The sequence below is a fragment of the Macrobrachium nipponense genome, chromosome 37 (assembly GCF_015104395.2).
Source record: "Macrobrachium nipponense isolate FS-2020 chromosome 37, ASM1510439v2, whole genome shotgun sequence".
NCBI classification, from domain to species: Eukaryota; Metazoa; Arthropoda; class Malacostraca; order Decapoda; family Palaemonidae; genus Macrobrachium; species Macrobrachium nipponense.
Genome location: NC_061097.1, coordinates 57,095,526 through 57,120,045, shown reverse-complemented (window position 1 = coordinate 57,120,045; position 24,520 = coordinate 57,095,526). Strand labels below are relative to the sequence as shown.

The window sequence follows — 24,520 nt, the reverse complement described above, 5'->3', positions numbered from 1 at the left end:
GACAGATATGTGGGGGAATCAGGTAGGGGAATAAGGACTAGAATCCTAGAACATAGAAGGGCAGTACAGCTTAACTCTCAGGGGAGTGCTATAGCTAGGCATTGTTGGGAAAATGACCATAGGATGGATTTCAAAAACAGTAGGCTTATATACAAAAGCAACAAAATTAGTCACAGGAGGGTAGTAGAAGGTGCACTTATCAGAGAGATTAAAGTAATAGTAGGAAACAAAGGTTTTACCTCAGAAGATCCCATAAGCTGAGCTTTGATATTAAAAGAAGCTAAAATTGACCCTGCTGACCTGGAGATTAGGTTTTCTGCCCAGCAGACTTTTGGTGACCACTCCCTTACCACAAGGGTTAATCCCATTGACCATCAGCTCAGGATATCAGAGCGACAAGAGGGGATTGGCAACTCTCAAAGAAGCCAGAAACAGCATCACATGACAGCTCTAGGAGAGAAGTTCCAAGAGACTGCTGGGCTTGACCCAGCCTGACATCCCAAACATCTCTTGAAAATGGGCCACAGATAGGGCCTGAAAGTTATACTCCGAGTGTGGAGTAAGTAAAATTAAATGTAAATACTTAGAAGTAAACAAGTCACAAAGTGATTTTGTGGGTTTCTTTTTCAAACGTCTGTTAAAGTTACAAAAAGGACTTTGCCTAAGCTTTACAAAAATACACTTCGTTCCATGTTAGCGAAATGGAACTTGAAAAGAAATCTGACAATTTGTTTAGTTACAAAGATAGCGCATGTTTACCTCCATTCCATGAGTGTCCAAGATTGTCTTTGGTACTTTTGGAACATCTACAGAATTTACAATCAGCAACAAAGTCATAAAATAAACTATATCAGTAAGAAAATATTTCAGTAACAGTTTCAAGTTATAACCATTTCTAGACAAAACTATCAAGCTGTTTAGAACAATATTAGCAAACATTAACAAAGGATGATGCCAAATGAAGAAACCTGGACATCTCTGAAGAACCAAAACTTTTTCAAGACTATTGTATTTTATCTTAATATTTTTGAAAACCAAATATGTCTGTTTAAGGAAAAGTAATACTACCTAATTTTACTACTGTTTATGAGCAAACTACCAGACACAAATTGCATAAACGTCACTGGAAAGAAAATCTAATATACTTTCTCACTGAACAAATGCAAGTTAAATTACATAACTTTTACAAAAGTGCTTCACATAAAAGTATAAAGAAATAGAGTACAATTACTCAGCTGCAGAATGAGACCAAAACCAGGGTTCTGTCAGCAAACATAAATTCGTAGATGTCAATAAAAAAAATTATCTTTGCGATCAGAAACAGTAAGCTAGAACTCTCCCTCTTTCTCGGTGTTCCCTCAACACATTGATTGATAGCATTAACAAATGAATTGCCTAAAAACATTTGAAATCGTCAGAACACCAGCAAGACATTGAAATAGTAAAGTGATTCAGTATTGTCTCTAAGAACCAGTGGTTATTAACCAATAATCTTATAAATAAATAAAAAATTTCTCATAAAGCAAATATAATCATTTTTAACTTGCTGCACTTATCTGAGCTCATAAGTAAAAGTTTCCCCCGATGAAGAGGTAGAGCATTTTTTGTCCACACTTACGTCAAACGAAATTTCACTTACAAATGTTACTCAAGTTCTCTCTTAACGATATTCAAATTACATCAGTTATATAAAAGGATTTAATACAAATGACTTGGACAGAGATTAAGCAATATATAGTTTCTGTCTAGTGTGAATTGTCATGTCTGTTGAGATTGTTTTTTAAGTGAATGCTTTCTCTCATGCATGAGTTTTCATGTGTTTTCTGAGATTACTTGAATCAAAAAAACTTTTTTGACATACAGAGCAAGTATTTGGTTTCTCTTATGTATGAGTTCTCATGTGTGTTTTGAGATCATTTGATTGAGAAAAACTTTCTTGACATACAGAGCAAGTATATGGTTTCTCTCTCGTATGAGTTTTCATGTGTTTTGTGAGATTACTTGAACCAGAAAAACGTCTTTGACATACAGAGCAAGTATATGGTTTCTCTCCTGTATGAGTTTTCATGTGTCTTTTGAGATGACTAGGTTGAGAAAAACTACTTTGACATGTAGAGCAAGTAAATGGTTTCTCTCCCGTATGAGTTCTCATGTGACATTTGAGAGCACTTGAATCAGAAAAACTTTTTTGACATACAGAGCAAGTATTTGCTTTCTCTCCCTTATGAGTTCTCATGTGATATTTGAGAACACTTGAATAAGAATAACTTTTATGACATACAGAGCAAGTATATGGTTTCTCACTCGTATGAGTTTTCATGTGTTTTGTGAGATTACTTGAAACGGAAAAATTTTTTTGACATACAGTGCAAGTATATGGTTTCTCTCCCGTATGAGTTCTCATGTGGGATTTCAGCTTGTCAATTCTTGATAACGTCTTTTGGCATTCAGCACAAGTTAATTGCTTCCCTGCTGCCTTGCTTCTACCCAAATGTCTATTTTCTTCTCCAATACAGGTACTTTTCTTTCCACTCTCATCATCACAGCTTGGAGAGCTGTCCTTTTCACGCATAATAGTAGATTGGGAAGAACAGTTCACATCAAAATCATCATAGTCAAAAAATTCCGGTTCTGCCTTGACATCTAAGAATGGGTCTGCAAACGAAGAGTTGTCATCTTCGTTTTCAGTTGGACCCTCCTCTAGATCCTCCTTCTCTTCTTTGAGTAGCAGCAATGATGATGATTCTTCAGCTTCCATTTCCACAAGATGTTCTATGTGCAATACTCAATCCTAGTTAGGATCCGACGGCAATTCCCTCTGTTTGGAAGAATCTGAAATAAAACAATCTGAGACCATGTTCTGAATAGCACCGTTCATAACAACTCTTAAAGTAAGCATCCTCAGGGAAAACAAATACAGTGGGCCCCCCTATTCCCGTTCTCCGGATTTGCAGATTTCTCTCTGGACCATATCTACCCATTATTTGCTGGAAAATCGTCTATTCGCAGGTTTTTTTCTGACCATAAATAATCACTAATTAGTGTATTTTGATGATATTTTCATGACTAAAATCACAATTTTTGGAAGTAAATTGTATTTTTCCTAACTATACAAACCTGAGGTCCTTTGCATAAGGAATTACTATTCAGCGCCAGCTGGACCAGTCGTAAGGTTTACTAACAAGGTAGTTCAGTAGTAACTGCTTGTCCGATGGTCGGGAGTCCCACCCGACTGGAGGTAAACATATCACTTTGCTTTAGGCCCAGGAACAGAGTGAGGGGTGGCATGAGGTGGGACTATATGTAAAAGACCTCAGGTTTGTATAGTTAGGCAAAATGAAGTTTTCATTATAAAACTAATATTGCAATACACCACCTGAACACCTGAATTAGCCCTGGTCACTGACCAGCCCGAACTATATCCTCACAGAATTACCCATAATTGGGTAATTCTTTTTTTTAACTGCCAGCGCTACCAACGCTGCAGGTAAACCCCCTTCTACTGAGTTACCTGTACCACCGTTGGCAACGCTGTTGCCAGGACCGGCCGGCAGAGCGCTCTCCCTTTAATTGCACTAATCACTAAATCTTTGAAGAGGGGAGGAGGGTGGGAGTCATTCAGGTGTTCAGGTAAGTATTACAACATTAGTTTTATAATGAAAACTTCATGTTGCAATACAGCACCTGAACACCTGAATTAGGCCGATTAACAACATTTAGAAGGAGGTGGGTTCAATCACAATCAGCCCGACCCCTTACGCAATCATGCGCAGGTAACTCAGTTTCACCTACGAAGCATTGTAACTCACCTGTATATTCAGATCTTTGGATGAGATTGCCGGCGGAGAGAGTACTTTGAGTCAGTTCGTCAGTCAGGTCTCTTCTCTGTCTAGATGACCTTCCATGTGGTATTAATTACCTCGCATGTGTGGAGAGGAAAAGGGGGCCTCCCATGTGGCTGCTAGGCCTCTCATGTATGGAGGAGGAGCTACTTGAGCAGCTCCTTCGGGTTTTTTATTGATCACCGCTGGTGAAGAAGCACGCCGGGCGCACCGTCGTTGTTGTCGTCGCCGTTCATCCATGCTATCTGCCTACCTATATTTTTTTATAATGTGTACCTGTTAATGAAGAAAAAACAAAATGGGGAAAAAAAAACTTTTGCTAAGCTACAGACCTAAGGCAATAACCCCCCCTCTGTTCACTAATACTCATTGTGCGAACTTACCGAACTACAGCATTAGCGGCTACGAAAGGTCCCAGCAAGTAACCCTCCATCGAAGTGAACTGAATGTCCTTAAGGTAGAAAGACGTGAAGACAGAAGCCGATTTCCAGGTTGCTGCTTCCAAAATCGATGACACTGAATAGTTCCTTAGGAAAACCAAAGAGGTAGCTATTCCTCTAATGGAATGTGCTCTTGGGCGAGAATTGCTGCGGCCAAGATTGGCAGGAACGTTACCTGAAGCCTGAGTAATAACTTCCCATAAGAAAAAACCGACCGCATTCTTCGAAATGGCTCTTGAGGAATTCCTAGGTTACACAAATAATGTCTGCGGATGAGGCAAGAGCTTTTCTGTGCGTGCCAAATATGTCTTTAGTGCACAAACTGGGCAAATGCACATCTCTAAGTCGTCGTTTCCAAAACCATCCTCCAGAGAGGAGACTTTAAATGATATCGGCAGGGGATTGGTTTCCAATTCCCATTTGGCGACAAATTCCGGTACGTACAAGAGATAGATATCCCTACATGAAAACAATACTGTCCTAGATTGATTGATTGATTGATTGTATCTATTAAATGTGGCGTTACAACATCTGGGTAATTGACACCGAAAACCGAAATAAATTGAATAGAAAAAATTAAATTTTTAATAAATTTCATATAAAAATATCTATAAATATATTTGCATAAAGATTTTGTTCATATATATAAGTTCTTACATAGACAATCTATGTATAATTTAAATTTGGTTGAGGAGGCCCGCCTCCCCCATAAATTTGTATAACTGATCTATATTACAATACTTTCCAAGAATTGTAGTTAGGATAAAATTACCTACTCTGTCACGACCCCAAGACAGGAACCTATGTCTCAAATTCCCGAATCTGGGACATTCAGTCAAATGTTTCACAGTCAAGGGCAGAGTACAGTTCTCGCAAAACAGAGGATTTTCACGAGACATCAAGAACCCATGTATAAGTCTTGTATGTCCAATCCTAAATCTGCACAACATTGTTTCTTGTCTCCTTGGCATATATGGATATGACCAAGGAGACACTGATGAAGTGATACTATGCATTTTTTGATTATTTAAAATATCCTCCCACTGGGACCGCCAACATTTTTTAATTCTCTCGCCTTCTAGAGGATACAAATCCCGATATGGTAGTAGGCATCTTGTGGGTTCTGGGGAGCTGACCGCGGACTTTGCAAGTTGGTCAGCTTTCTCATTTCCAGCCACCCCAACATGGGAAGAAACCCAACAGAATTTTATTTCTTTTCGTCTCCTTTTTAGTAAAAGCAGCCATTCCAATATCTACAATCAGAGGGTTTAAAGGGTTAAAAGATTCCAGTGACTGAAGAACGCTTCTCGAGTCACAATATATAATAAAATTATTTTCATTCCGAATTAAAACTTCCTTTAAAGCCTTTAAAATTCCATATAATTCTGCTGTAAAAATCGATGCAACAGATGATAACCTGCCACTTCTCTCTACATCAGGGAAAGCTACACCAAAGCCAACGCCAGCATCTGACTTTGAGCCATCCATGAAAACTGCAGTGGAGTCATCATGTTGCAAAGAGTGTTCTAAAAATATTGAACGCATGGCCTCACTGGACAATTCTGTCTGGTAAAATTAAAATATCTACAAAATTCTACCTCTGGAAAGTTCCAGGGGGGATTAACTAAATATTTTGCTGGTAAAATCTCGATTCTCGGCATATTTAATTCACGGACAATAAAATTTACTCTAAAAGCGAATGGATGAGGTTGCTTGGGGTGACTTTCATAAAACTGCCAATGCCTTTCATTTCTCATACAAATGCTGATTAAAGACTTAGGTAGCCTCTGGAATCTATACAGCTCTGAACCAGCAGACGCTTATAATGAAGATCCAGTGGCACCTCATCAGCATCTACAAGCATGCTCTCGGTGGGAGATGATTTAAATGCTCCTGTACACAACCGTATTCCTCCATGATGAATTGAGTTGAGCATTTTAAGGCTATTTGGCTTCGCAGAAGTGTACACCTCACACCCATAACTTAATTTTGAAAAGACCAAGGCTTTATATAATCTCAACATCTGAGTTTGGTCTGCACCCCTCGAAGCGTGAGACACGACTTTCAGCAAATTCATTGCTTTCAAGCATTTTGCCTTAATATATTTCAGATGTGGAATCCAGGTCAGCTTGCTATCAAAAATCAAGCCAAGAAACCTTGTTTCACCAACACATGGAATTCTCTGCCTATGAATGAACAGATCTGGATCAGGGTGGATTCCCCTCATACGACAAGAGTGCATAGTTACCGTTTTACTGGCAGAAAATCTAAAGCCATTAACCTCAGCCCACTTTACTATATTATCAATGCAGAGCTGAAGGTGGCGTTCAGCCACTGCCATCCTTGATGCTGCAAAGGAAATCGATAGGTCATCAACAAAAAGGGTATATATTATATCTGGGGGAATTATTTTAGAAACCCCATTGATTACCAAGGCGAACAAGGTTACACTTAAAACACTTCCTTGTGGTACTCCTTCTTGATTGAACACATCTGACATTGTTGCTCTAACCTGAACCTGAAATATCCTATTTTTTAAAAAAGCCTTAATAAACAGGGGCAAATTGCCTCTCAGGTTACATTCATAAAGGACCCTCAAAATGCCATATCTCCATGTTGTATCATAAGCCTTCTCTAGATCAAAGAAAACAGTGATGTGATGCTGCTTGTTGGCAAAAGTTTCACATATTGAAGATCCCATTCGTACCAATACATCAGTTGTGGAGTGCATACTCCGAAAACCACACTGAGCAGGTGACAGATATTTATCTCTTTCCAAGTACCACATCAATCGCGTGTCCACCATTTTTTCCATGATCTTACACAAACAAGATGTCAATGCAATAGGACGATAATTTTCTGTCTTGAATGGATCTTTTCTAGGTTTCACAAATGGCAGTAATTTTAACTTCTCCCAAAGCTTGGGGAAAATATGTTCTCGGTAAATTCTGTTCATTAGACTTAATATGAAAAGACTGGTATTTTCAGGGGTATGCTTAATCATTGAGTAGGTTATATCATCCAGTCCAGGAGCTGATTCATTACATTTACTCATGGCCGATTCAAAGTCTCTAATAGTAAAAGGAGCATTGTATTGCTCATGTCTTAAGGTATTAAAATCAATTTCGACCTGTTCCATTATCCGTCTTTGAGCTGAATAGGGTCTATCATCATTCTTCTTTGCAACATTAGCAAAATGATTGGCAAACTCATTTGCCACTAGCTGGGGGTCTGCTACCTCGCAACCATTGATCTTGATAACTGGAGGTTGACAAGGAGTGAACTTGCCTGCTATTTTTCTAACTCTCTTCCAAACTAGAGTCAGAGGAGTTTTCGAATTTAGTGAAGATATGAATATCATCCAAGATTCTTTTCGTGCTTTTTTTATTTCCATGCGAAAATGAGCTCTTGCTTTTCGAAATTCAACACGATAATACTCACATTTTCGTCTGCGGTATCTGGTGAAGGCAGACCTCATGGTTCTATGAGTTTCCTGGCATTTACGAGTCCACTAGGGAACTGGTCGGCGGACAAATTTGCCCGAAGTCCTAGGTATAGGTTGATGACCAGCTGAGAACATTATAGTATTCAAAACGTCAAGAGCGTCATCTACACAGGGAAAGTCATCAGCTGAGTCATCTATTGAGCTGTGCTCCTGGAATACTGCCCAATCAGCTTTACCAACGTTCCACTTAGGTAGCCTTGATGATGGAGGGCTTGATGCTACACTCACCACTATTGGGAAATGGTCACTGGTAAATCTATCATTTATAGTTCTCCAATCAAAATCAATAAGGCAATCATCACTACATATAGATAAATCTATAGCTGATAATGTGCCTGTTTGAATATGAAAATGTGTAGACTCCCAGAGTTGTGGGGATTATTTTCATCTTCTATGATGGAACCCAAGCATCTTCCTCTCTGATTGGTGACGATGTCACCCCAAAGAGGGTTTCTGCTATCAATATCTCCCAAAATAACAAAAGGACGTGGTAACTGTTGAATAAAAGATTTAAATTCATTGATGGGGAAGACTTCGTTAGGTGGTAGATAGAGAGAGCATATTGTATATTTTCTTTGCAAATGGATCTGCACACCTATCAATTGCAATGCTGATTGAATACTAATAGGATTTTGTGGGGTGTCATTTCAAACATGCAAAACGACACCACCATGGCTTCCAATATTTAAATTATAGGTGGAGTGATAGGGTGTATACTCTCGTGGGCTGGGGCACATATTATTACCAATCATGGTCTCCTGCAGAGCTATACAAACAGGAGACACTTCTGATATGAGCAGCCTTAATTCTTCCCATTTAGCTCTTAATCTCTGACAGTTCCACTGGAGAAAATTAATAAATTTTACTTTCCTTTAGAGGCTGCTACATTAGAGCCTCTTTTAAGAGCTTTCAGCTTACAACCTTGCTCTTTTTTCCTGGAAGGAGACCGATTGTTTAAGGCTGCCTTCCTTTTTTAGAGGGATATTAGTCTCAGGAACAGCAGACAAAGCTGGTGTCGGCTGAGGAGGGGTGTGAGGATTGGACATTGGTACATCCTCCGAAGGATTTACAGCTGGTACAGCCTCCAGAGAGGCGGGAGTGCCAGGTATACCCAACACAGCCTCCACAGTGGTAGGAGTACCATAAATCACTGGTTCTGCTTCCACAGAAGAAAGGGTGCCAGAAACCACTGGCACTGCCTCCAAAGAGGTAGGAGTGCCAGAATCAACTGGCACTGCCTCCAAAGAGGCAGGATCACCAGAAATCACTAGTACGGCCTCCTGAGGAGGCAGGAGCACCAGATATCACTGGCGAGGCCTCCGAAGAGGCAGGAGCACCAGAAATTACTGGTGCAGCCTCTGGAGAGGCAGGAGCACCAGCAATCACTGGTGCAGCCTCCGATGAGGAAGGGGCACCAGCAACAATTGGCACTGCCTCCAAAGAGGCATGAGTATGGGTCGTCACCAGTTTTTTATTTAAATTATCCTTGGTGACATTTAAATTTAAATTTATATTTCTTTTTCGGTTGGAAGCAACACTGGAAAAGGATATTCCTGGTCTAACGTATTGATTCAATACTCTCTCTTTTGCCTCCCTGAATGTGATACGTTCTGTTACCCTTAAAGTTTGAATCTCTTTTTCCATGATGTACACATCACAATTAAGTGAAGACGATGGATGATTGTCTCCACAATGTATACATCTGGCTTGTTTATTACATATGCCATGCTCTGGTTCACTGCATTTGACACAAATGGCAGGCTTGCCTTGCAGTTTCTGTCTACAGGAACCTAACATATTTTCAAACTCTTGACAATGGAAACATCTCGGTCTTGGGATATATTGTTTAATCTTAAAACGTAGTCAGGCTGCTTTTACTATAGTGGGCAATCGAGTAGAATTAAATGTAATAATTAAGTTGGGAAGTGGTACAAAGACTCCATTTTTTTCTTCACAGTACATTATCAGTTGGGGAGCATATATCATTCTCTTGGAGTGATTCCAAAAAGCATGTACTACACATTGTACTTTGACTCTCCTCCAAGGTGTGATAATATTTTCCGTTTTTCAGTTTCTTTGGCTGAGGTAGATTCCACCATCAGCTTTCCTCTACCTTCATAAGAAATCTTAGGCTCTCGGCCACAACACTTCACAATATCTCGATATACATAAAAAATATCATAACTAGCTTCTTCCAGATTTAAAGTTAAATACTTGTCATAAGATTTTTCAAATATTCCCGGTCCAATTTCATATATATTACTGCTCAATTTCCCTTTACTCTGTACTGGAGCATAGGGTTTCAAGTGTAATTACACTGGAAGGTTTTTTAGAATTTTCCATAGGAAGGTTGTCAGGGGAGGTTCCAGAAGTCATTAACTGTGCCGATTCACCACCATCAAAGGGCGTAGGGGTACTTGTATCTTAATTTTTGATTTCATAGAGATATGGGTTAAAAAAATGTGAAAAAAACCTGAAAACCTTAAAAAGATATCATCAGCCTTTCATACAGTTTATTCTTCTACTAATGGCACAAGTGAGAACTGACTCCAAAATGTCCACGTCCCTACCCTACCCCACAGGGGATGGCACAACATGATTAGAGTGGCCCAAGTGTAAGCCAAACCCGCTTGATAGACTGAGAGTATTACCAGAATATAATCATCCCCACCCTAATCACATTATGGGCAAACTGGACAGACTGCCGAGAGTCCTATCCACAAAACTAGACCCCCCTGGAATCCGTGGTCCAGTCCTGCAAAATAGTTCCGCCTGATATTGCTCAGGTCCGAACATTATCGGGCAGTTGATGGTCCTGCCATGGTTCCCACTATTTAGCTTCAGATATAAAACCCAGTCCAAAACTATGATATCTTTTCTGTTTAACAGGTCCAGCAAATTTCAACAAAGGTGGAAAATTCCACATAATTAGTCGGAAATACTAGTAAAAAAAAATTTACATGAAGGAGAAGGATGTAGTAAGAATGAAAAAATTGCAGAAAGAAGGAAAAGTTCTGACTAATTTAGTTGGATCAGCAGCTGGGCCCCAAGGACCAGTGAAAAAGCAACCCCACCAGGCGTCACGGCCCAGCTGCTGTTCCCTAATCCCCCTACCAATGCCAAGGGGTCAGCATCTAGGGGAACTCTCCTAGATACTGCTTGTATCTCTCCCACTCTCTTCACTGTAGGCTAGCAAGCGAAACCAAGAACAAGACTTTCTTGGTCAGTTCCCTCAGGGACAACTCTTCTAAGGGCTGGTAACTCGAAGACCTCAGCATATTTAAAACAGCCACTAAATCCCACGAAGGGGCCCGAAGCGGTATCATAGGGCGTTCAATTTTGAACGACCTTAAGAGATCGTGCAATACCCTGCTGTTAGACAACTCCGGGAGATTAAACCGGAACGTACCACTCAGCATAGACCTATATCCCGTTATAGTCGAGTATGACAACTTCTTGTGTTTCCTGAGAAACAGGAGGAAATCTGCAATCTTTGCAATGGTAGGATGAGAGATACTATGTCCTTTCTTCCTACACCAGCTCCTGTACATTGCCCACCTAACTTGATAGAGTTTTCTAGTAGACTTTCTTAGACATAGGGAAAGCTGGCAAGCCACTTCCTTAGAGAGCCCTGTACTGAGCGCCACTCACTGGATAGTCTCCATGCAGCTAGGTTGAGCACATGCAGGTTCTGATGATAATAATGAAAATGGGGTTGTCTGAGTAGATCTCCCCTTTTCGGGAGGATCACAGGAGGTTCCTCTAACATTTCTAGGAGATCCGGGAACCATGGTATCTGGGGCCAAAACGGAGCTAAAAGAGTCATTTGAGTCCCCGTACTGCTTCTTAGTTTCCCTATAACCTGATGTATTAATCCGAAGGGGGGAAAAGCATACACTTGTAGGTTGTCCCATGAGTGGAGCACCGCACCTGTCCCGCACGACATGGGATCGCTACCGGGGAGAAGTAGGTTGGAAGTCGAAAATTCAGTCTTGTGGCGAAAAGGTCTACTGTAGCCAGCCATCTCTTTAGCAAGAGCTGGACTTCCTCTTGTACTAACGTCCACTCGCCCCCTAGTACTTCTCTTGACCGACTCAATGCATCCGCCAATACGTTTAGTTTCCCCACTATGAACTGGGGAAGGAGAGAAACCCTGTGTGATTCGCACCACCGAAGTATCCTCTGTGCGATCATATTTAGCTTTGCTGACCTTGTTCCCCCTTGTTTCCTCAGGTAAGCCAACGCTGTCACGTTGTCCGAGAAAAGCGGTAGACCAACTCTGAAAACCGTGTTAGTGCTTCCTCTACTGCTCTCAACTCGTGGTAATTTATTGATCCCTCCCGATCCAGGTCCCTCCAAAGGCCCTTGGCCTGACTTTCCTCTAAAGTTGCGCCCCAACCTTGATCTGAGGCATCTGTATATAGATGAATGTCCGGAATCGGGAGGGCCAAACTTACGCCGGCAGTCAGATGAGATTCTTCTGACCACCACCGAAGATCCTCTAGGCAAAAATCATCCCAGATTACCACTGCGCTCTCTTCCTGAAAGTCCCAAAGATTCCTGAGACATGCCTGCAGAGAGTGCATCCGGAGACAAGATCCTGGAACAATAAGGGAGAGAGGACATCCTCACAACAGACTTCTCCATTCGCTCACTGGTTGAGCCCTCTGTGACCTGAAGCTTTCTATTTGACAGAGGATAGAAAGCACTAGCTCCTGTGATGGAAAGACCCTCAAATGACAAATTTGAATCGTCATACCTAGATATGATTTTACTTGTGATGGTGAAAGGGAACTCTTCTCTAAGTTGATTCTTATTCCTAAGCTTTGACACAGTTGTAAAAGGAACTCCCTTGCTCTTAATGCTTCCTCTCTCAACGAAGCCTGAATGAGCCAATCGTCGAGATACCTTCTCATTCTGAATCCCCAACGATGCATTATCGTTGATATCGGAGACATTACCCTCGTAAACACCTGAGGTGCAGTGGTCAGCCGGAAGCAGAGGACTTTGAACTGTAAAGTTCCGGATGGACCCAAGAATCGAAAGAACTTCCGAAATTCCTGATGTACAGGAATCTGGAAATTGGTGTCCTTGAGGTCCACCGAAATCATCCAGTCGTCTCTCCAAACTGACCTCAGCACAGATTGGGAAGTTTCCATGTGGAATTTTGTAGAAACCACCAGTTGATTGAGACCCGACAAGTCTATAATCGGTCTCCATTAACCTCCCACCTTGGCAGTCACGAAAATCCGGCTGTAAAACCCAGGTGAAGGGGGAGCAGGTTCTATCGCTCCCTTCTCTAAAAGTGACCGAATCTCCACTGCTTGTTCGGGTTGCCCCAGGTCCCTCAGTGTGAGGCACCTCTAATGTCTACCAGAGAGTTGCTAGTACATCTTCCGGTATATTTTGCATCTTCCAATCTTGGATGGTCTGGGATGCAGTTTAGATATTTGTCGAACTTATTCTTAAACACATCTACGCTCACTCCTGATATATTCCTCAGATGAGCTGGCAACGCATTGAATAGACGCTGCATTAACGATGCTGGTGCGTAGTGGATTAATGTCCTGTGTGCTTTCCTTATTTTTCCTGGTATAGTTTTGGGCACTATTAATCTACCTCTGCTTGCTCTTTCTGATATTTTTAGTTCCATGATGTTTTCTGCTATTCCTTCTATCTGTTTCCATGCCTGAATTATCATGTAGCGTTCTCTTCTCCTTTCTAGACTATATAATTTTAAGGATTGTAGTCTTTCCCAGTAGTCAAGGTCCTTAACTTCTTCTATTCTAGCTGTAAAGGACCTTTGTGCACTCTCTATTTGTGCAATATCCTTTTGATAGTGTGGGTACCATATCATATTGCAATATTCAAGTGGACTACGGACATATGTTTTATAAAGCATAATCATGTGTTCAGCTTTTCTTGTTTTGAAGTGCCGTAACAACATTCCCATTTTTGCTTTACATTTTGCCAATAGAATTGCTATTTGATCATTGCATAACATGTTCCTATTCATCATCACACCAAGGTCTTTAACTGCTTCCTTATTTGTGATTGTCTCATTATTAGGTCCCCTATATGCATATAGCTTTCCTTCTCTGTCTCCATAATTTATTGATTCAAATTTATCAGAGTTAAATACCATCCTATTTACCTCTGCCCAATCATATACTTTGTTAAGGTCTCTTTGTAGAGCATTCCTATCTTCACCACAAGTAATTTCTCTACTTATTCTTGTGTCATCAGCGAAACTACTCACTACCGAATCCTTAACATTACTGTCTATGTCTTCAATCATAATAACAAACAGTATTGCAGCTAACACCGTACCTTGTGGCACACCGGATATTACCTTGGCTTCATCCGATTTCTCATCGTTTGCAATAACTATCTGTTTTCTGTTGTGTAAAAATTCTTTTAACCATCTTCCTACTTTATCCACGATATTGTGTTTTCTAATTTTCTTCGCTAATATATTATGGTCTACCTTGTCAAAAGCTTTTGCAAAGTCTAGATAAACCACATCTGTTTCATTTCCGCTTTTCATATTTTTGAATATGTTCTCACGGTGGACTAACAGTTGGGTTTGTGTACTTTTTCCTGGTACGAAACCATGTTGTCCTATATTAAACAAATTATTTTTTATTAAATGTTTCATAATATTTTTCTTCATAACCCTTTCATACACTTTCATAATATATGATGTTAGACTCACACGCCTATAATTACTTGCTTCTAGTCTTGATCCACTTTTGAAAGTAGGGGTAATATATGCTAATTTGTGCTCATCATAAATCTTGCCTGTATCTACACTTTGTCTTAATAATATTGCAAGTGGCTTTGCGATAGAATGGACTACTTTCTTTAACAAAATAGCAGGAACTCCATCAGGCCCTGCTGCAGCTCCATTTTTAATTTCATTAATAGCCTGCACAATATTAGCTTCATTAATATCTATGTCAGCTAAATATTCACTATTTTCGTCCCTTACTTCTATATCATTATCTTCATTATCTATTCTCTTATATCGTTCTGCCAATATGTTGCAAATTTCCTTTTTTTCATTCGTTAATCTCCCTTCAATTCTTAGCGGGCCTATTTCTATTCTTCTTTTATTCATCTTTTTCGCGTATGAGTATAATAGTTTGGGGTTTTGCTTGATATTTATTAGGGTTTTTTCTTACAAGTCCCGTTTTTCATTTTCTTTTGATTGTATAATCTTTTGTTCTGCATTTTCTATCTTACTTTTTAGTCCTATAACTTTCCATGCTTTTTTTTTTCTTTTGCAAGACCTTTTTTCCACTTTCTGATTTTCTGGAACAAGATACTTCTGTCTCTTGGTATGCATGACTGATGTTTACTTTTCTTCTTCGGTATATATTTATCCACTATTTTCTCTAAAATTTTATATAATATCTCCGTATTTACCCTTATGTCATCACTTACGAAAATGTTATCCAAATCTTTGTTTAATTCTTCATTTATTTCTGACCATTTTATATTTTTACTGTAGAAGTTGTATTATCCATATCCTTCCCACTTTTTCATTTCTTGCTTACCTCTGTTTTCACTTGCTTTGAAATGGACTGTTAATTCTATGACATTATGGTCTGAAATATTCGCATTATAAACTATTATTTCTTAAACATAATTCATCTCGTTCACAAATACTAGGTCTAAAGTATTTTCCTTTCTTGTTGGCAGGTGATTTATTTGTTGAATGTTGTATTCTAGTAGCATATCTAATAGCTTTTCGAATTGCCTCTTATCTTCTGCACTACTATTACTCTCTTTTTTATATGTATAAGTACAACCACAATCTCCTATTCGTTCTTTCCAGTCTACGAAAGGAAAGTTGAAGTCTCCAGATAGGAGAATAGTCCAGTCCTTGTGATTTCTACATATATCATCCAATTTTTCTATTATTAAGTCAAACTCTTTAGTATTAGGAGGTCTATATATTACTATGTTCATTAATTTTTCAGATTCAAATTCTACCGCTATTAGTTCACATTCTGAGTTACTATATTTCTCATATATTTTTCCTTGTTTTTTGTCTTTCCCATATATTGCGGTTCCCCCTTGATTCCTATTTTTATATCTGATCTATATGTTTGGAACCCTTTTATTTGATCATCATTCCCAGTCTCTTGGGAATACCAGGTTTCACTTATATTCATTATATCTATTTTCTTTTCAATTTGGGTTAGTTCTTCTAAGTACACTATTTTTCTTTTTGAGTTACTCGTAACTAAACCCTGCACATTCATCACTATGATGGTTTGCGTGTTTTCTCCTTCATTTAATATTGGTGATAATAAGGATTTTCCCATGTCTCTTTCCTGTTCTGGTATGTTGTTCTTTTTTTCATTTCCAGAAATTCTGACATTAAAAAATTCAACTTTTCCATATTTGATCTTCCTTCATCATAATTGTTCATTTTGTGTCTGAATCTGCAATTTTCTCCATATCTGCAATATCCTCTTGCATAATAAATACAGTTATTATCTCTTGAGTAGAATCTTGGAGCTGATGCTTTGAAATTTTTTGCTGACATCTCTGCATATCTCGTTGATGGCTTGCTTTTTTCTTTTACCTGATATTCTTTATTCCTCTCTTTATTTGTTTCTTTCTTATTTTGGATTTTATTGCTTGATTGATTATTTATTTGATTATGATTCATGGCTACAGGGTGCATATATTTACATTTTTTGTCGAACTTACATCCTTTTCCTTCTTTTAAGTTTTTGCATATTTTTGGATGCAGATCCCTGCAATCATCCTCATAGCCATCTAGGTATGCACTTTTACCATATATTTCATAGTTGTGACTTACTTTTGGATGTTTGTAGTAACATCTTTCTCCAAATCTGCAATTCCCTCTTTTCAAAAGGTTGCAGACTTTGTCTTTTTTGTCTATTTTTTCCTCTTTCCTGTCATTGTGTAGATCTGGGTAGAGCCTCTTCGGGATTTTCTTTTGTGTTGTCATATCGTAATTTATTTCTTCGTAAGTATGCTGCTTTATTGCCTCATATGTAGTATCAATGAGTATCTCTGCATCCATACTTTTATCCTGTTCTTTGTTTTCCTTATCTTTTTCTGTCATTTCAGTTTTGTTTACTTCTCTTCCATTTTCCTCTTCTTCTTCTTCCTCTTCCTCTTCTTCTTCATCCTCAACTATTTGTACATTCAATCTTGATTTAATAAAATTGTCTATCCATGATAAACATGTTGAGCAAAATATTCTGGTATCTTTTCTCATATCTTGCATTACCTCAGCACATTGTGGATGGGTTGGAATGTTGCATGCAGCACATTTTCTGATTAGGTTTTGTGGATTAACTATGCTATACCACACCTTACACAGTTTGCATGCTTTTGGCATTCTTTTTCCTAATGCATCAATTAGGATATTTACAATGTTCACCTTATTCATTTTCTTTGTCGGAATATGTTGGTTTATGTATATTTTCTTTATGAGTCTCTTGACCACTTGGATTTTATTTGGAACTTCTTCAATTATTTTCAAGATGTTTTCAGTTGATTTGTTCCAGTTTGAAGGATTAGTATATCCTTCTAATATATCTATGAATGCTTTTGTATCTTTTTGGTTAGGACTGTTGCTGATCTCATAGATGAGAAATGCCAGTTCCCTTCCTGCTACCTCATCGTATTGCGAATCTGCCAAGCAAGCTAAATTTCGCCATTTCTTCCCGCAGTTGGAACTTACTGCCATCTTGTTCTGATTTACAGTATTTCACTTGATAAACTAACTTAGGAGACTCTTTATCCTACTATTTTCACACTAATCTTATCACCGATAGTTCACGAACACTTCTAGATATTTCTCAAATTCTAGACATATGTTAAACTTGTGATATATGTTGATTAATCTGACTTCGCGCGGGAACGTCTCACCAAGCAAGATGGCTACTACGGGGAATAACTGGCCAGATGAACAGGAACATCGGATAGGGGAGGTACAGAATGGAAGGGAATCTTGTATCCGTTCCTCAGGACCTCCACTACCCAACACTCCGTGCCCCACTTCTCCCAGATGTTCGCGAAGTGGTTCAGACATCCTCCTACCGGTGTCGACGAGGGCAACATCTCCTACTTGTGAAAACCCCTCTCCACTGCTGAAGGCTTTGAAGTTACCATTGGGGAAGCCTTGGTGGGGAACCACACCTTCTTAGGGGACCTAACAGGAGACCAAGCGCCAGTACGCTTTCCAGGTGACGGTATACATGCACCCTTAGGGGATCTGACATCTTGTGCCGCAACCCGTATCATCGCCTGTTGCGACTCTACCGCTGAAGTTGAAGAGACGAAGTTTACCATCACCGCAACTTCGTACTCTTTGAAGAGTTTGTCGCAGAGTGCGAGGGGCGCCCTGGACAGGGCCCCCTTATGGATTCTGGGAAATGGGGGGGAAGATGGCTCAAGTATAAGTCTCTCCTCTTCTTCCCAATAAAGGTAGTACCAGCCACTGCAACATTTGCTTGATGAGCCAATCCCATCGACACCAATGTGATCAGATTATCAAAAAGGACCGGATCCGATGGAACGAACCTGTCTCTTTTCAAGAAGCCCATCAAACTCGACAACATCCACATCGAGTGTGAGAGAGCTTCGAACTGGTTCCGAAAGGTGTCCTCCAAAATGGTTGCTTCTCTCAAGGTGATTCCTACCTGTCTAGACGACAAGGGAACTCTTGCCAAAAGAGCTTCCTCCGATTCATTCAGGGGAACTCTTATACCCGACAAAGGGTTACCCGCTACTACACACACATTCTTCCTGGGTGGAAGTAGAGAATAATCCTGCCTACCCGAACCCACTATAGAAGTCAACCTAACGTCCACCTCTCTCAAGGACTGCTCCACCTGACCAAACCAAGTCAACTTACAGGACGTGCGAGGTATTGAAGGTTTTGTGGAATATAATTCCTCGAACATTGCCTGAATAGGGTGTACTGGATCCTCCGCCACTCTCGACTGAGGAAACAAATCGTGAATAAATTGTACCATCCTTTTATATTCTCTTTCTCCCGCTTGGGGAAAACTTGCTTCCATGATAGTGACTTCTTCTTCCAACGATGTTTCCCTATCTGGATCCTCTGATCGGAGAGGAGCAGGACAAGAGACAGGATGAACTTCCAACTTACCCAACTGCAAAGAGGGGGAACTCAATAAATCCCTATACCTGGAATCCTGACCAATCAATCCATGTAGAATCCCCACACCAACCATAGCCGGTTGTGCCAGAACCCTCTCTCCTAAGAGAGCCGACGTAGCTCGAGTTGTTGCACTGACAAACACTGGGTGTTTCGAATCCGAAGCAAACCTCCCTGAGGCCTACACCCCCTGCTGTGAAACATCCGCATGGATCGTCTTATCCTGAAGACCTGATGACGAATTCGGTGCATAAGGCGCCGCTGATCTACCCAACCGGATTGCAAAGGAACTGCGGTTGAAACACCTACATTTAACCTCCCCAATACCCTGAGCCAACACCTGAGAACTCAGAAGTCGCAACACCTGCGACATTACCTAAGTTCCTAACTGCAGGGGATCACGCTAACATGGAAAAACTCACTCCTGGAGCGAGATCACTTGTACCTGAGCAAACCATACCAGTACCTAACTCCTGAGTAGCCGCAATACCAGTACCAATCATACTACCAAACGTCCTATTTGGACCAGAAACCGCTGCAGCGGTCTTAAGACCAGAAGAATCACCCAACGTAGCGATTACAAATTAGAAGAGGGAATCTCTGTTCCCGTAACCCCCACCAAACCAGCACCAATACCATAACCCTTAGAAAATGAAACCGCCGCACCCTGAGGAAAGTTTGGGAAAGACATCGAAGGATAAGAGAAAATGGGAGAGGACATATCTGGTATAACTACCGCAATCCCTGCCGAAGAACTCGGGCAGTATGAGGCCCCGCCCGCCAAGCTGACAGGTGCACTAAAAGAGCAGAATAAGCCCACCGGATCCAAAATGCCTAACTGTCCGTTTGCTGGACCCTTTGCTTCTGAACGAGGGACCTCAGAACGGGACCCCTCCGGGAACGAACCACCCGGGGGAACCTGTCGACAGGTTGCAGACGAAGCTAAGGCATTCCCCAAAAGAGAAGAGTGAGGAGGAACTTAAGAGGTAGAGCTTGTAGATAAGGAATGAAGAGAAATATTAGGAGTAGAAGGAAAAACAGATGTAAAAGGGGATGGAGAAGAAGAAGATGAAGAAGAAGCCATTCTTTTAAGTGAAAGAAGGTATATAGATTCCCCTCCCCCCTGATAATCCTGCAACATATCACCCGAAAACTCGGGGAAATTCTTACTAACATGATCCCGAATGTCTGAAAAGCCTAAATGAAAGCACTATCTAACCAGAAGTCTATAATTCTGAGACAAACCTAGAATTTTAGCATTATATTCTGCCAAGTTAAATGTTATTTCATCAAATTGGCTACCACCAGCCCCCTGACTCTGTAAAAGGACCTGCTGGGAAGGAAACTTTCGAAGAAGAAGGGATGGCCTCGAAATTTTCAACAGGTCTCGCTTCCGACACCGACTTAACAGATGACTTAATATCCTTATCCTTCGGAAAACATGAGGACAGAAACAGAACTTCCGTCGGATCCAATGCCGATCCTGTAAAGATAGCCGAATCTGAACCCGAAAGGCACTGCTCTAGCAGCTTCTCATCCTTAACCTCTACATTAGGATCCCTAACAGTCTTGGTCTCACCTATTGCTAATTCACGCTTTTTACTTACGCTTTTAGGGGAAAGGGGGAATTCTGCTGCTGACACTGACTGCTCCGCGCCAGGGGGGCCAGCGGTTCCCCATAACCCCCAGCACCCATTAGGGCTGGTTCTGGAACATGCAGGGGAGCTGAAAAAGAGCTGTTAGAGTCCACACTCTTATCACTATCCTTATCCTGATTCAATTTTGTTGTCAATTCAGTAAAAAGACTAGTCATACTTGATGACAACATATCCTCAAATTTCTTGAATAATACAGCTTCTAAACTCTCTTCTTCCACTTTCTTAGGCTCGGTCACCCTACGCTTATTCTTCGACACTAGAGTTTTTGTATGTTTTAAATAGTTCTCCATCTGGTCCAATGACCAGACCCTACACTCCTGACATCTCTGTTTAACCCCACACTGTACCTCCCTACAACTAATGCAATGTGAATGTCTGTCACGTTTCAGGGTACTCATTCGCTTCTTGCAGGCAATACCAGACCGATGAGCTGCCCCATCACCGCTGCAAGGTTGTTCTGGAGCCGTAGCAGATGAGGATGACTTTGAAGGTGCAGCCGGGGCAGTTTCTTTCTGAGGTGTGTCCATGATAGCAAAGTCCAATCAATGCTTTATTCAAATCCAAAATCCACAAGAGGTCCAAACGAAGTCCAAGGTTCATCAACAAAACAGCAGGTTAATCTGCGGGTCGGGCTAAAGACCAAAATCTTCGCTTGAGCTAGGAAACGTCCTAACGCTCGAGCGAACAAAAAGCAATTGAAGGGAGAGCGCTCTGCCGGCCAGTACTGGCAACAGCATTGCCAACGGTGGTACAGGTAACTCAGTAGAAGGGGGTTTACTTGCAGCGTTGGTAGCGCTGGCAGTTAAAAAATTACCCAATTACTGGTAATTCTGTGGGGATATAGCTCAGGCTGGTCAGTGACCAGGGCTAATTCAGGTGAACCAGGTGGTGTATTGCAATACGTATGTCATAGTGGTAACTCTCGCCCTCTGTTTGGGCTGGAAGTTTATGTATACAGTGTATCTTTAAGGGCATTACTACATTTTATGGTAATATACAGTACTAGTTTTTAAATAATATTAAATTTAATGAGATTAAACAATAACATTTCTCTCTCTTTCTCTCTCTCTCTCTCGTTTATTTGTTTTGTAGCATATATAAATGATTTACCTTATAACTAATTTTTAAATATTAATAAGATTAATAAAAAAATAGCGATTCCCAGTCTTTTTATCCACTTGGAGGAAGGAGGGCGGGGAGTAAATGACAGTTTGATATTGTACATATTGGCTTGGCAGAGGGGAAGGAGTCGGAGTCTAGGAGTTTCTCTCTCTCTCTCTCTCTCTCTCTCTCTCTCTCTCTCTCTCTCTCTCTCCATTATTATTCTCTCTGTCTCAGAAATAATTCATAATTTCACTCTTGATGGTCAGATATATGATGTTACCATCCAATGCTCTCTCTCTCTCTCTCTCTCTCTCTCTCTCTCTCTCTCTCTCTCTCTTGGAAATTATATTGATAATATAACCTTAAAGATTAATACTGTAATAGGTTAGTAATTTTAGGTATATTTGTAGGAGGATGTTACTCAAGGTATCCATTAGGTATCTGAACTTTCAAGATAGACATTTATAAGCATTTTTAGTGGTGGTTCTAACTATTCGTGGATTTTAATTATTCACGGGGGTGTCTGGTGCACATCCCCCGCGAATACGGGGGGGAACACTGTATCACAATGCAATGATCATCTGGGCACAATTTGTCTCAAAAGAAATAAAAGTTTGTAAGCAACAAATTTAGTCAGGCCAAAGTTGTTGACAATTCAAAAACCGGCTCTGACTTATGCCGGATTTCCACCTACGACAATCATTAAGAAAGTGTCTGTAGTAACTTGGGGACTAACCTGTGCTCTCGTATAATAGACGAAGGTTCATACCCTTGTAGGAACAAATTATTTTGATTTTTCCATTCTGATGTCAAGAGAGCTAAGCCTAAACAGTTAGAAAGTTCCTAACCTCAAGAGTTAAACTTGAAACCATACATGAACGACATTACTTATAAATGTACAAATAATCTTTTGAATACTTACAGCAAAATAAAATGAATGACGGTCCTCACAAGTTCAAAACAAGACCAAGGAATAGAGTTCCTTTTTGATAATTATGTAACGTAACTTAAATTTCCCGGGACCTCTCACTCACCAAGTCTGCATATGGTACTTCGCGAATTATCTGCAAGATAGCGAAAGTGATTATTATAAATATGCAGGAAGTGTATTGACGTTACATTAGTACACAGGTATATTAATGTTTTCCTCAGACACCCCCCACTAATAGTTAGAACCCGCAAATAGTTGGAACCCCTATAAAACTGCTGAAACAGCCAATTTTGTTAGATAAAACTCAAGAAAAACCCACTCAAAATTTTTAGACGTGGTTTTTTTAAATAGATTTATCACAAAAAGTGCATTTTATGATGGAATTTTAAAACACTGGAAATTTTTTAGATATTTCTCATAGAAAATACTGCAAATACGTGAATTTCCTGCAAATAATGGGAGGAAATGTTCCAGAGAGAAATTCGTGAATTCTTGAGTCCGCGAATCTGGAGAACGCGAATATGGTGGGTCCACTAATATATAACTTTTTAAAGGATTCATGGAAAAGATGCACATTTGTTAAGCTTTTAGTTAATTTTTAATTTTATAATTATATGCAGCTACCAGCTGCCTGACATCGCTCAGCTATTCTGATGTCGGACCAAATCTGATTCTCATTTCGTGTCCAATTTTTTTTCTTCTAGTGCTGATACAGTCAGAATGCATTGAACCTCCAGAACTGGCTTATATTAATAAATTACTCTACCATATACACAGTATAGAGTATACTGTAGGCTAGGCTACTGTATTCTTATGTATATGATATAACATAGTAAACATGTACTAGGCTGACTATTGTTAATGTTATTCAAATTTTCTTTGCACTGAATTATCATAAGCCAATAACCGAGAGCATTGGCTGAAATTAATCATTAATATACAGTATATATATTATAAAGTATATACTATGTAGTGTAAGCTAGGCTATCCTATATGTAAAGATGGTAATGATTACCCTAGTGTAGGCTAGGCTATATTCGAGATATGATTTTTCCAACAAACAATGAGATTTTGGAACCTAACCCCATCGTAAGTAGGAGAATACCCGTTATTTGTGAATATTTATCTATGTAAAATACTGCAAATAAGCAAATTTTCCACTAATAATGGGTGCATAAGGTCCATAGAAAATCCACAAATATACAAGTCATTGCATAGAGGAGGCCAACTGTAAGCACAACAATGGCCAAAAACGAAGCTACACTCTACAGTACCTCCCACCTGTTTGTTAGGTAGCTAACTAACACACCGCCTTCTTAGTAGCTTAACAGCCAGTTTCCAGATTTGCTGAACAGTACATATAATACCTATACAGACCGAAAGGTTCGTACGTGCATCGTGTAGGAACAAAAATCGTCCATGGTCCCGGTAAGCCAGACCCTAAGCGACCCGATTCCCAATTCCTGCCAATCGTCGACCGGGACAGGTTCCTCCTGCATAAATAGACGTTCTATAATGCCAGATCCTGACCTTATATCACAATCATATCAAACCTACCTAACCTATTGTTATTATTGCAGCGTGAGGGAAGACATTCACCCACCTCCAGTATACGGGCCCCCATTTTGGGGGTGTGTAGATTCGATGGCACCCCCATACTGAGGCGAGTTCATTGAGGCCTACATAGGGTAAACAATCACGGATGATCCACCATCATCACGCTGGCCGGGTCTTATTCACTCGATATTTAATTGGTGAAATAACAATTTGTCGAATATTGTATTTTTCCTAACTATACAAACCTGAGGTCCTTTAACAATAGGAATGTAACTTGCGGCAGCTGGAACCGGTCGTAAGATTCAAACAA

At 40.1% G+C, this 24,520-nt stretch overlaps 1 long non-coding RNA gene across 1 annotated transcript; it reads right to left on the bottom strand.

Moving 5' to 3' along the window:
- Positions 1–1,621: 1,621 nt before the first annotated feature.
- Positions 1,622–22,783, bottom strand: LOC135209274 (uncharacterized). The gene is made up of 2 exons (XR_010313342.1): positions 22,645–22,783; positions 1,622–2,832 (listed from the first exon to the last, which is right to left on the bottom strand). It is a non-coding gene; the product is annotated as an uncharacterized LOC135209274 (long non-coding RNA).
- Between the last annotated feature and the right edge of the window lie 1,737 nt (positions 22,784–24,520).